This window comes from Lynx canadensis, chromosome A2 (assembly GCF_007474595.2).
Source record: "Lynx canadensis isolate LIC74 chromosome A2, mLynCan4.pri.v2, whole genome shotgun sequence".
Classification (NCBI taxonomy): domain Eukaryota; kingdom Metazoa; phylum Chordata; class Mammalia; order Carnivora; family Felidae; genus Lynx; species Lynx canadensis.
This window is the reverse complement of record NC_044304.2, coordinates 121,486,087-121,499,656: the sequence shown is the minus strand read 5'-3', so window position 1 is coordinate 121,499,656 and position 13,570 is coordinate 121,486,087.

Sequence of the window (13,570 nt, the reverse complement as noted above, 5' to 3'; positions counted from 1 at the left end):
GAAGGGTAAAACTAATGATTTTTTTAAATTGAAGCTGTCCAGGGGCGCCTGGGTGGCTCAGTCGGTTAAGCGTCCGACTTCGGCTCAGGTCACGATCTCGAGGTCCCTGAGTTCGAGCCCCGCGTCGGGCTCTGTGCTGACAGCTCAGAGCCTGGAGCCTGTTTCGGATTCTGTGTCTCCCTCTCTCTCTGACCCTCCCCCGTTCATGCTCTGTCTCTCTCTGTCTCAAAAATAAATAAATGCTAGGGGCGCCTGGGTGGCGCAGTCGGTTAAGCGTCCGACTTCAGCCAGGTCACGATCTCGCGGTCCGTGAGTTCGAGCCCCGCATCGGGCTCTGGGCTGATGGCTCAGAGCCTGGAGCCTGTTTCCGATTCTGTGTCTCCCTCTCTCTCTGCCCCTCCCCCGTTCATGCTCTGTCTCTCTCTGTCCCAAAAATAAATAAATGTTGAAAAAAAAAATTTTTAAAAAAAATAAATAAATGCTAAAAAAAAAAAATAAATAAATTGAAGCTGTCCAAATTTCTAGAAGAGCCTAATGTTTCTTGGCCTAAAGGTCTACCCTTTGCTCCAATTGTAATGTGATTTACACCGCAAAATCTGAAACTCTAACCACAGAAAATCCATATAAGAAAACCAATGAGGGGGCACCTGGATGGCTCAGTAGAGCATGTGACTCTTGATTGGTTGTGAGTTTGAGCCCTATGTTGGGCATAGTTCACTTAAAAAAAAAAAAAAAAAGACGACAAAGGAGAAGACTGATGAGGCTCAGATTAACTCCTTCTCCAACAGACCTTACCTTATTACGTTCCAATCTTGTCAAGTATTGTCAAAACTAATATCATGTACTCAGTCACAAGCCCAACAGGTGAAAGCTGCACTTTGAAAGTGACATCATACACATTCCTACATGATATAAAACCAGGAAACTGGGTATACCAAGAAGGACACGAAGACATCAGCTTTGGAAAGGTCACATCACAGACTTTGAACCGCCAATATTGCTGTTAAACTCTAGGGATGTACTCATGGATTCATGATTCCCAGTGCAAGCGTGCTAAGGGCTCTACAACCTGAACATCCAGTTCCACCAGAGATATACAACCTTGAGGCTTAGTAAAAAGCTTTTAGAAGCACACAGCTCTGGAAATTGAGAGCTACTCCAAGATGTATGAATCAAAATGATGCTATCAGGTGTAAACAATTTCTACCTAAGACTTTCAGATTAAGATCTGTGGTTAGGATTTATATTTTGTTATTTGTCTCTTCCTTTTATTACTTATATACTTTTCTTTGTGTGAGTCAAAGGATGAGATTGTAAAATGACTGCCATAGTCCTGTTTGCCTTTCTCTCAGCTGCCTTCTTTCCCATAACTGTTTGAACTTCCTAAATCACCGATCTCAGACAATTGCAATGGCTGCCAATTTTTCCAATGGATGGATTTGCCAATGGCTTTCGACCCCTTTAATAAGACTCCCTAATATATCTATATGTCTTAACTGTACCCTTGGCCTCTTAATCACTAGCTGCTCTTACTGAAACCTACCTAAGCCTCAAAGGAATTCAAGGAATATGAGGGATAGAAAAAAAAAAAAGAGAGATATGAGACTTATTCTCCTGGTTTGGTCTAGGCCAACTAGGAAACTTGGTTACAAATGGGGTTCCAAGTGTTTTTTTATTATATTTATGATTGTTCTCATACTTTGTGAGTTCTTCCACTGTCTGATTATCCAGCTACTTAAATATTACTATGACCTATTATCTCGAGGCAACATCTAGTGGATGATACTGCATCAGGAAGATACTAAAGTCTTCACGGTCAACCACAGTCCTAGGTCTGAGTTTGACCCCAAAAAGGGAGTGAGTAATTATAATGAGAGAAATGGGGCAGTCCTACCTAGATTAACTATGACATAGATACCAAAGGCAGGACATCAGCAGCCAATACCAAAAATAAATATACTTCCTATCTGTTCCACAGCTGAAATCATAGGAATTGGGGGGAAAAATTCACAAATAACTGAAATTGTCTATATTGGCAATAATGCAGTCTGCTTGGGTACAAATTGCTCCCTTGATAGTTTTCAGCCGATTAACGTGCTGAAGTTCAAAACAAAACAAAAAGCTTTGTCCTTGTCCCACCAACTAAGGGTTCCTGTTTTGCCTCTTTGGTGACAATCTATATATGACTATATCTCCCCTATATATGAGTAAACATCAGCTGTGCTTCAAACTAAATGTCTGTGAGATATGCTTTGACAGTGGTGATGTCAACATCCAAGATAGGCAATAAGAGCAGGGCAGATACTAAATGTCCATCGATGGATGAATGGATAAAGATGTGGTGTATATATATACAATGGAGTATTACTCAGCAATCAAAAAGAATGAAATCTTGCCATTTGCAACTACGTGGATAGAACTAGAGGGTATTATGCTAAGCAAAATTAGCCATTTGGAAAAAGACAAATATCCTATGACTTCACTTATATGAGGACTTTAAGAGACAAAACAGATGAACATAAGGGAAGGGAAGGGAAGCAAAAATAATATAAAAACAGGGATGGGGACAATGGGGCGCCTGGGTGGCTCAGTCGGTTAAGCGTCTGACTTCAGCTCAGGTCACGATCTCACAGACCGTGAGTTCGAGCCCTGCGTCGGGCTCTGGGCTGATGGCTCAGAGCCTGGAGCCTGCTTCCGATTCTGTGTCTCCCTCTCTCTCTGCCCCTCCCCCATTCATGCTCTGTCTCTCTCTGTCCCCAAAATAAATAAACATTAAAAAAAAAATTAAAAAAAAAAAAACAGGGAGGGGGACAAAACAGAAAAGACTCAAATATGGAGAACAAACAGAGGGTTGCTGGAGGGGTTGTGGGAGGGGGGATGGGCTAAATGGGTAAGGGGCACTAAGGAATCTACTCCTGAAATCATTGTTGCACTATATGCTAACTAACTTGGATGCAAATTGAAAAATTAAAAAAAAAAAAAAAAGAGCAGGGCAGATAGTCTGGAAAGGGGTTAAGTATTAGCACATGCAGAGTTTGTAGTACTTGTAAGACCTACAGGAAATAAGTAATTAATTAAAGGGAAAGATGGAGGTTGGAGCAGAAATTAGGAGTTAGTAACACAAAAGTGGCATGGAAGATATTTTAAAGTAGATTACCCACAATGCAGAAGGAAAAAGAGTGAATCACCACCAAATTATCTATACCATCATCTAAGGGTTTGTCTGAAGAAGAGGAATCAATGAGGAAAACTGCATAGAGCTATCAGAGGGGAAGGAGGGAAGCCTGTTCACAGGGATGTCTATGGCACAGGAGCAGAGAGTTCCAGGAGAAGGGAACAGGCGTGCTATAAAATGTATAGAAGCGTAAAGAAATTGAATTTACCAAATACAAAGTACCATTGATTTTAAGACATCCTGATTTCAGAAATAGGAAAATTGTGTGGGGTAGAATTGATGAAATACAGCAGAATGTGAGCTGAGAGGAGCGCACTGGGTTTGGAAATTAGGAAGGCATTGGCCTTACTTAGAGAAACCCCTTTCATGAAATTGGTAAGTGTAGAACTGATGGCCATGAGCTGGGGCAAATGGGAGCTGTGGAAGTAGGGACAGGATGCCGACCACTATTTTGAGAAATTTGTGGTGATGGGAAGATGTGATGAGGCTGGAGATGTGGCAGGAAGGTAATGTTTGTATGAAGAAGAATGGAGCCTGTTGGAAAACTAAGGAGAAGGGGCGCCTGGGTGGCTCAGTCAGTTAAGCGTCTGACTTCCGCTCAGTCATGATCTCACGGTTTATGAGTTCGAGCCCCACGTCAGGCTCTGTGCTGACAGCTCAGAGCCTGGAGCCTGCTTCAGATTCTGTGATTCCCTCTCTCTGTGCCCCTTCCTAGTTTTCTCTCTCTCAAAAATAAGTAAAATATTTGTTTAAAAATTAAAAAAAAAAAAACTAAGGAGAAGCTGACAGAGAGGTAGAGAATAAAGGTCCATGCAAGGGCGCCTGGGTGGCTCAGTTAGTTGAGTGTCCAACTCTTGATTTTGGCTCAGGTCATGATCCCAGAGCCATGGGATTGAACATTGTGTCAGGTTCTGTGCTGAGCATAGGCCTGCTTACGATTTTGTCTCTCTCTCTGTCCCTCTCCTGCTCATTCTCTCTCTCTCTAAGAACAAACAAACAAACAAGCAAACAAATAAATAATAATAAAAATGAAGTCCACGCAAGACAGTGTAGAATAGATTAGTGGAGGGAAGCACAGCTATGGAGACAGTCCAGACTGGGTTTAAATGGTAACTTTTCTACTTACTAGCCATCTGACATTGGACATCTCACTGAATCCTTCTGAGCTTGGATCTCCTCATTTGTAAAAAGTGGGGTAATCAGGGGCACCTGGGTAGCTCAGTCGGTTAAGTGTCCAACTACAGCTCAGGTCATGATCTCATGGTTGGTGAGTTCGAGCCCCATATGGGGCTCTGTAGTGACAGTGTGGAGTCTGCTTGGGATTGTTTCTCTCTCCCTCTCTCTCGGTGCATTCCCCACTTGTGCATACTTTTTCTCTATATATAAATAAATAATTAAATGAATCTTTTTTTATGCATATAAAGAGGGGTAATTAGTTCCCAACCTCACGTGGTTGTATGTATTGAGATTATCCACATAAGGTGCTTGGCACAGTAGCCAGGACATATCACATGCTCCATAAATGGGATCTACTATTAAGAAATTGAGAGAGAGCATAATTGATTAGCCAAGTCCAGATGGGAAATGATAGAATCAAGCTCACAGGTGGATGAATTAGCCCTGAAAAGGAATAGGGATCACTCTTCGACAAGAGGTGCTTCTAAAAGATGGCCACAAATTCTTTGATACCCCTTCCTTCAAAAGATGGAGGCTAATTCCTCGTCCTCTTGAATGTAGGTGGTACTTAATGACCTTAATAAAATGAGGTGGAAGTGGTAATGTGCAACTTTTGAGAAGTTTTAAAAGGCATTGCTGCATTTTCCATGCTCATTATCTTGGATCATTCAATCTGGGGGAATCCAGCTGAAATTTTATGAAAACATGCAAGCAAGCATGTGGCCCATGTGGCCAGGGACTGAGGTCTCCTGCTAACAGCCATGTGAATGATTCATCTGGGAAGTGGGTCCTCCGGCCCCAGTCAAGCTTTCAGATGAATGCAGCCACAGCTGATATTGCGACTGCAACCTCGTGAAAGACCTAAGCCAGAGCCTCCCCACTAAGCTGCTTCTAAATTCCTGACTCGTGGAAACTATGAGATAATTTTTGTTCTTTTAAGCTCTACACAGTCATTGTTACACAGAAGTTTGTTATCACCTCTTTTTTTGAGTCCGAAGGAAATTGGAGAATGACAGGTGAAGACATGCCTGACACAGAAAAGGAAAGAAACTAGATGGCTGATGGTCTATTTTTTCTCTGTAAATTAAAATATGAGGGGTGCTACTTCCTGAGCATACAGTGGCTTGACAAGACTGGCAGGAGGCTGAAAGCCACGCAGAAAACCAGAAAGGAAATTAACTAGGAACACACGTAAGATTGATGGTTTTCTTTTGTGCTTGTCTTCCTTTATGCCAAACCCAGCCACAGAAATCACACTGGCTACTGCAACTAGGTCAGACTCCACGTAATGACCTTTCATCTCAAGTGTGAAATTCAGAGGCATTGTAGCCTGTCTGGGCCAGCCCCAGAGACTGCCATGTGGACAAGCTGCTGATGAGCAAGTTCAAGGCTCAGAATCGCTCAGGCTCATCTTGGAAAAGTACTCCCTGCTGTCAAAAATGATTTGCAGCAGCTATATAGGGCCAAGCACATTATTTATGAAGAGAGAGAGAATATCAGAGGAAGTATTGTAAGAGAAAAATCAACAAGCGTTACATATTCTGCAGCAAGCATGTTGCAGTAAGGGGAGAAACTCACCGTCTTTTAAATGTCGTGTGTGCTTGTTCTTTCCTCCTTAGTCCAGTGCCCCTGCCTTTCTCTTTCTCTCAATTCTGGCTATTTGCAGGGGAGCCCTAGGAATTCTGCTGATTTAGCCAGCCTTCCATCTTATCTCAGAAATGATATAGCACGTAGAAGACACCTGGCTAGGACTGCTTCCTCCTAAAGTCATACCTCTTGATATCCCTGGTGTCTTTAAACCTCTGAGGTCCACTAGGCATTGAGTCCCTGGTCTCCTTGCAGAATGATAGGTCCTGCTCTTCTTGGAAGCTTAACTTCTTTCGGCACTGATTCTGTTTGCAAATTGGGAAACTAAAACTTCCTGGCAAAAATTGTGCCTTTTCTACCTTATATAATTGAGTCCATTCATTCATTCATTCATTCATCCTTTCACTCACTCAGTTATTTAATTATTTAGCAACTCATTGCTGAGTGCCTACTCAATAATGAGACAGGCATGTATTAAGTGTTGGGAATAAAGATGACTGTTGTGGTTTTAAAGAATAGCAAAATGGCCTGCTGACCCATACTAAGCACTCTATAAATGTATGCTGAATGAGTAATGATTCTTGCCCTCTGTGGGCATCTAGTCTACAAGGGGAAGGAAGCATGTCTACAAATAATTAAAATGGTTTTAATGCAAGAGTAAAGGAATCAATCAAGTATTATAAATATTGAAGACTGTATCTAGCTAGAAGTTAGGGATGGTGTGATACAGGAGGCAACATTAGTTTGATCTTGAAGAACAAATAAGAGTTTTCCAGGAAAGTAGGACAAGTCTTTGCAAGCAGGATGAAATTATGTGCACAGAATTTTTTTTTAAGTTTATTTATTTATTTTGAGAGAGACAGAGAGAGAGGAAGCAAGATTTGGGGAAAGGCAGAGAGAGAGAGAATGTGCACTGTCAGCACAGAGCCTGATGCAGGCCTCGAACCCACGAACCGTGAGACCGTGACCTCAACTGAAGTCAAGAGTTGGATGCTTAAGCCAATGAGCCACCCAGGTGTCGCAGGGTCTATTTTTAGCAGGATTCTTTCACTCCAGTCCAGTCCTACTTTGCTAATGTAAATATTAACCAATATTTTGCTGGGTTTCAGTCATTCGAGTTTATTTTTGCTTTTGTTCCCTAGGCAGGATAGCTTGGCAAAGTAAGATTCAAAACAGTTCTACAAAAGAGATTAATTTTGACAGAGTGGATGAAATTAATTCAAGGAAAAAAAGGATGTATTCTAAGTTTCTTCCTGAGAAATATCTTCATTTCTAAGCCAGAGGGAAGATATTCTTCTTAAAAATGGTCTCCCTGTTGCTTCCAAAACCTTCCTGACACCTGGCTGAGAACCCACGGAACACCCCTGTTCCATGCCACACCCCTGTTTACTGTTATTTGCTCACTTTGAAGAACATCAGATATTGAACACACTAAACCAGATTGGCAGGACTTGCAACAGCCAAATGCAGTTAATCTAATTTGTCATTATCAATTCATTAGTGATTATACATATTGAGAAAATTCTTAATTGCGTGACAGCTTGGAAAATCGTATTACACTAGGGAGTAGAACTTGCTAAGCCCACAGATTCCTCCAAATGGGAATTTAGAAAGAACTCTAATTTGCAGCAGGAAACATGAATCAATACTGACACTTACTAAAATGTTTTAATGAGTAAGCTCAAGCATTTTGTTTCAAGAAGCTACTGGCCTAACAAGATCTGCCACTGTTACCAATAGTAATTAGGTACATTTCCATGAAGTTGTCTAACCTGTTTTATTAAGCCTGTAAACTTCTTTGACAATCTTAAAGGAACTGAGAAAGAGCAAAATAAGAAGGGTAGGAAATAGAGCCAAGGAACCAAATCCTTTCCCAGTTTGATAATTTTGGACTCTATCACTTTGACTTGCAGCCTTGCAATCACATTCTTATTTTCACCAGCTTGCATCCATTATTGAATTTATTTTTTTAATCTTTTTAATGTTTTTATTTATTTTTGAGACACAGAGAGACAGAGCATGAGCAGGGGAGGGGCAGAGAGAGAGAGGGAGACACAGAATTCGAAGCAGGCTCCAGGCTCTGAGCTGTCAGCACAGAGCCCATTGTGGGACTCAAACCCACAGACTGTGAGATTATGACCTGAGCTGAAGTCGGCCACTTAACCGGCTGAGCCCCCAGGCGCCCCAGCATCCATTATTGAATTTAATAGAAGTTGATGGCTGATGGCTATTTTTACACATAACTCTGCAGTTTCTGGTTATCAGGTATTTAGCCAACAAAGCCATGGAACACGTCAATGGGTCAATCCATGATAAAAGGTTATCACCCACCAAGTCAAGCAGTGGGAAACCAGAACAACACAAAGATTTAGAATCCTCCCTTTCTAGCTAACACACCATTGCTTGTCTGCCATTTTCTAGATAATTTAGGGTTTTATTTAATATGATTCTTCAAGAACTAAACAGTCATTCTAAACAAATCAAGGTTAGCCTATCAATACAGAGCAGCATTTTCCACACTCTGAGTAATATGCTTTCCACATCAAAGGGGTACTACAACCAAAAAGGTTTGGGAGAGTCAGGACAAACAGCTCACCAGTTTTCTTCACTACAGGCGTTCTTCAATTCCTTCCAGTGGTAATAGATAAGGTGAATCTCTAAGAGGAAATACAGAATATACTGTTTTCCAGTTCATTTGACCACAGAGCTGTTTTTGGATGGAGGACCATCTAGTGGGGCCAATGTCTCCCAAGAATCATACCTTGAGAAATATTGCTGTTCAAGTAGAATTGCTATTCTTGAACATCCCCCTCCTGTTAACGGAACACCGAACACTATAGGGACACACCAGAGAAGGAGCAGCATATTAGTAACGATTGATTTTCCCTTCCCACAGCATCTACCAAACACCTACCGGAGGCAAAGGTTCTGCCATCATCCCTTGAAGAATAGTAAGGGCATCACATTCCTCCAGTGTAGTATATAAGGGAACGGGAGTGACCTTCAGGGAAACATGTCCAATCAGTAAAACTCCTCACCCTCGCTTCAAATCAGAGGAACTTGATATCCCTGGGAAACAAGGGCTTTTTGGCTTTTTTTTTTTTTTTTAATTATTAAGGTGAAATTCGCATAACCTAAAATTAACCACGTCAAAGTGAACAACCAAGCATCGTGTAGTACATTCACAATGTTGTGCAATCACCACCTTTTTCTAGTTCCAAGATCTTTTCATCACCCCAAAATAAAACTCTGTACCCATGAAGTACTTACTCCTCCTCCCCCAGCCCCTGGTAACCACCCGTCAATTTTCTGTTTCTATAGGTTTATCGGTTCTGGATATTTCATATAGATGGAGTGATACTATCTATGACCTTTTGTGTCTGGCTTCTTTCAGTTTCCATAGTGTGTGTGGCTTTTTTTTAGGTTTATCCATGTTGTAGCAAGTATCAGTCCTTCATTCTTTTTTATGGCTGAATAATATTCCATTGTACGGTTATCCTACCTTCTATTTATCCATTCATCAGCTGATGAACTTTGGGCTATTTCCACCTCTTAGCTGCTGTGAATATTCATGCACAAGTATTTGTTTGAGTACCTGTTTTCAGTTTGTTTGGGTATGTAGCTAAGAGTGGAATTGTTGGATCATGGAAATAAAATTCTAAAATATACGAATGCTAATAAAATTCAGATGATTTGGCTAGCTTGAGACATAGTTTTTAAGGCACCTAAAAAAAATGCACTACACCCCTCCCCCGTTCATGCTCTGTCTCTCTCTGTCCCAAAAAAAATAAATAAACATTGAAAAAAAAAAATTAAAAAAAAAAAAAAAGGGGCGCCTGGGTGGCGCAGTCGGTTAAGCGTCCAACTTCAGCCAGGTCATGATCTCGCGGTCCGTGAGTTCGAGCCCCGCGTCAGGCTCTGGGCTGATGGCTCGGAGCCTGGAGCCTGTTTCGGATTCTGTGTCTCCCTCTCTCTCTGCCCCTCCCCCATTCATGCTCTGTCTCTCTCTGTCCCAAAAAAAATAAATAAACATTGAAAAAAAAATTAAAAAAAAAAATGCACTACCCTCGGGAATCTTAGAGAATGACTTACGGAAGGAAGTTTCTTCTCCACACACAAAACCTACCTATTTCTCCCATGAATGACTGTCATTTTCAGCGAGCTATCTGAGTTTCTGTTACTCAGCTATCTAGAGTTTCTGTTGTCTTCTCAGCCAATAAGCATTTAACAAAGACAATAAGTAGAGATGCCTTTTGGGAGCTCTATTATTGGGATGTGTTGTATTCGTGTGAAAGCAGAAAATAATGCAGAAGAAAAAAGGTTGACACCAGCACTAGATCAGCTATTCTGGAAAGATTTCCAAACATCCAGAGTTGTTTTATAGTCAAGTAAAATGCTTCATTTGAGTGTATGTGTCTGAGAAGTGTTAATTGTTGATTAAATATTGTTGAGTAGACTGAAAACATGAAATCCAAGCACATTAATTAAGCAGAGAATTCAAGCACAGTTCTCACTTTCCATAAATGCTTCCAAATGCTTAAACTAGGCCTCATTCCAAAGCCATGCTTCCTATGGGGACATTGAGAAAACCTCGGCTCTCATCTAATTATTATACATGATAGTTAGAATTTACTGAGTATAAACCTCTAGGAGAAAAGAATGAGGTCTATCGCCAAGGGAAACATTGGGATTCTCACTTAAGTAAATCTACATTCTAAAGTGTTATTGCTTATATTCCCTCTATTCTTGGCAGTAGAAACATGCAGCAATATTCTTGCTTTACATTTTAATTTCAGTTGAACTTAAGATGTTACAAATAACGTGGACATATACAATGAGGAGGTGGACATATTAATTATGAAGCAGTTTGTCAGACTTTAACATTAATGGTAGTAAATCTTGGAATTGGTATGTCTCGATCTAATGTAGCTGTGGTAAATGACATGGAGATAGCTGAATTGCTATATTTCCAGAACCTTCCGGAAGTGACTTAAGGTTGGCAGTAGGATATAGCAGGCCATTGTCCTAGACTATATGTGTGGCCTTCTCCTAAACCAGACTGGGGAAATATACAGGGTCTTGTGCCCACTGGCACCTCACAAGGCCAAGAGTGCTTGTCCCGGTGGACCCACTGAGATCCTGCAGCTGCGGGCCTCCCAGAGGCCTCCTTCCACAGAGCAAGACTGACCTACTCTGGCCTAATTAACTGATGTGTCGAAAGGCAGACCTACCTGGAAATGTGTTTGCTGCATCTGTTTTTATTTTGAACAACTAATTTAGTCATCACCCTCTTTCTACCCTCCCGACACTAGATCTCTAGATATGGACTTAAAATTCCATAGGATATGAACTCAATAAGGTATTTTTAAATAATAAAAGTAATACAAGAATACATGCTCAAAGATGCAAAAAATACTGAAGAATACAGAATGGAAACAATGAAAGCTTTTTGTCCAACCCTCTCCCCTACTCCCCACCCTTCCAACTCCATTTCCCTTCCCACGGGTAAACACTGTCAGCAGTTTTGTGTGTGCCTTTCCACAGTGTATGGTTATAGATATAAATACATATAAATAGAGAGATAACAAAGGAGACCATTTACTGAGCACTAAAAAACTGTATTGGAACTACTTCCCAGGGCTAATCTCAAAACAAGAATACAGATTATCTGTCAAACATCCTGAGAAATTACTGCCTACCCGAGTTTTACTCTTTTTATCCTCCAGAACATTTCTGGTTTCATCTATTCTGGCATGCTTCCCAGTCATGTGGCCATAAGCTGGGAGGAGATATAAATACCACTATGGCTAATAAAATGTATGCAGAATCCTGTATGCTAAAGCATCAGTATAAATTTTTAAATCTTAAATCAGAGGTAAAGGACAAATGCCTCCCAGTAAGTCAAGTAAAGCTGGGGGAAAAAAATCATAGAGAAAAAAGGCTTTGGGAGCCTGTGTAAAGGCTAGGGGAGATTTTGGCCCTGGCTTGATTAATTAGCACATATTTATTATTCATCTATGCTGTGGTAATAAGCGCTGTAGGTGTACAGAAATATAAGGTGTGGTCTCTGCCTCCAAAGGGTTTTACCATCAGCTGAGAAATCAGACCGGCCAGGCAGAATGGAATCAGATAACAAAAAGCTTGCACAAGAGCTTGAACTTGATAAAGTAATAGACAACAGACAGCCTCACAAGGTTTCCACACAAAGGAGTGATATCATAAAAGCAAATTAAAAGAATAGGTCTTCACTCCTTCCCATCCCTTCATTTCCATTCTGTAATCACTGCCCTAGCTCTGACTTTTATGACCTGGCCTATTGCAATGAACTTGTGTCCAGTACTCAACCATCTCCCCATCCTACTCCCTCCCAGGCCATCCTACACACAGCCACAAAAATGAGTTTCCAAAGGTGCAGGAGGGTTATTGTCTGCTCAAAAGTCAAAAAGATCTCCCCTTTGACCACCAAATAGTCTGAGCTTTTTAGTTCAAAATTCAAGACCCTCCCATAAATTATGCTAGTCTCCTTCCAGACTTGTCTCCCACTCCCTGATATGAACCTATTTGCTCTACTGAAATTGAACAACTTACCATTCTCCAAACCCCTTCCGGGCTGCCCTCATGTGATCCCCAACCTTACCCCATCTCCAGAGAAAAGCAGAGTCAGGAGGAACAGCTAGGCAGCTGTTGCCATAATCCAGGTGTGAGATGATGCCACCAGGGAGAGAGTGGTAAGTATGAGAATGCAGAGGACAGCTGATGGCAGCAGATCTTACTGACTGATAGGATATAGGGTTTGAAAGGAAGAGATGAGTCAAAGGTAACTCATTTTAGGTTTTAGGCAGCAAATGCAATTCTCTCTCCATACCTGCTTATTCCACATCCTTGCAGTTTTGGAGGTTCATGTTTATTTCATACTGCCTGTGTAGCCTGGGACCACATATGATTAATGATTTCTCTATACTTTAGATCACTAATATATATTTAAAATAATACAGGCATAGCAAAATACTTTACTTTGGGAGCTAAAAATCGTCAAAACGCACTCTAAAAAATTGTTGTGGGGGGGCGCGCCTGGGTGGCTCAGTTGATTAAGCATCCCACTCTTGATTTCAGCTCAGGTCATGATTCTGGAGTCATGGGATCGAGCCCCATGTCAGGCTCCACGCTAAGCATGGAGCCTGCTTGGGATTCTGTCTTTCCCTCTGCCCCTCTCTCCTGCTCTCATCTCTCTCTCTCTCTCAAAATAAAATAGAATAAAATAAAATAAAATTGTGGCAGGATTAAATATGCTGTATTCCTCATAACCTATGTGCATTTAATAGAATCATTTAATTACCAGTGTGGAGAATAAGGCTTATGAGACTATCTTGGGAAAAACAAAGTGAGAAACTCAGCTGGGTCTGGTAACAGCCGGATCCAGACACTTCATTGAGCTCAGGACTTGGATTTCTCTAGCACCATTCTCTCCTTAGGTGTGGTCTGCTTTCTTTTCTGTCACTCAGGTCACCTTCTTCCTCTTCCCATTCCATCTGTGCAAACGTGGCTGACACCAGCTCAGAGCATCACAAGCTACAGTCTCAGCGCCCAGCAAGTAACCTAACCCTTCCCAGACTCAAGTTCAAATTCTCAGGA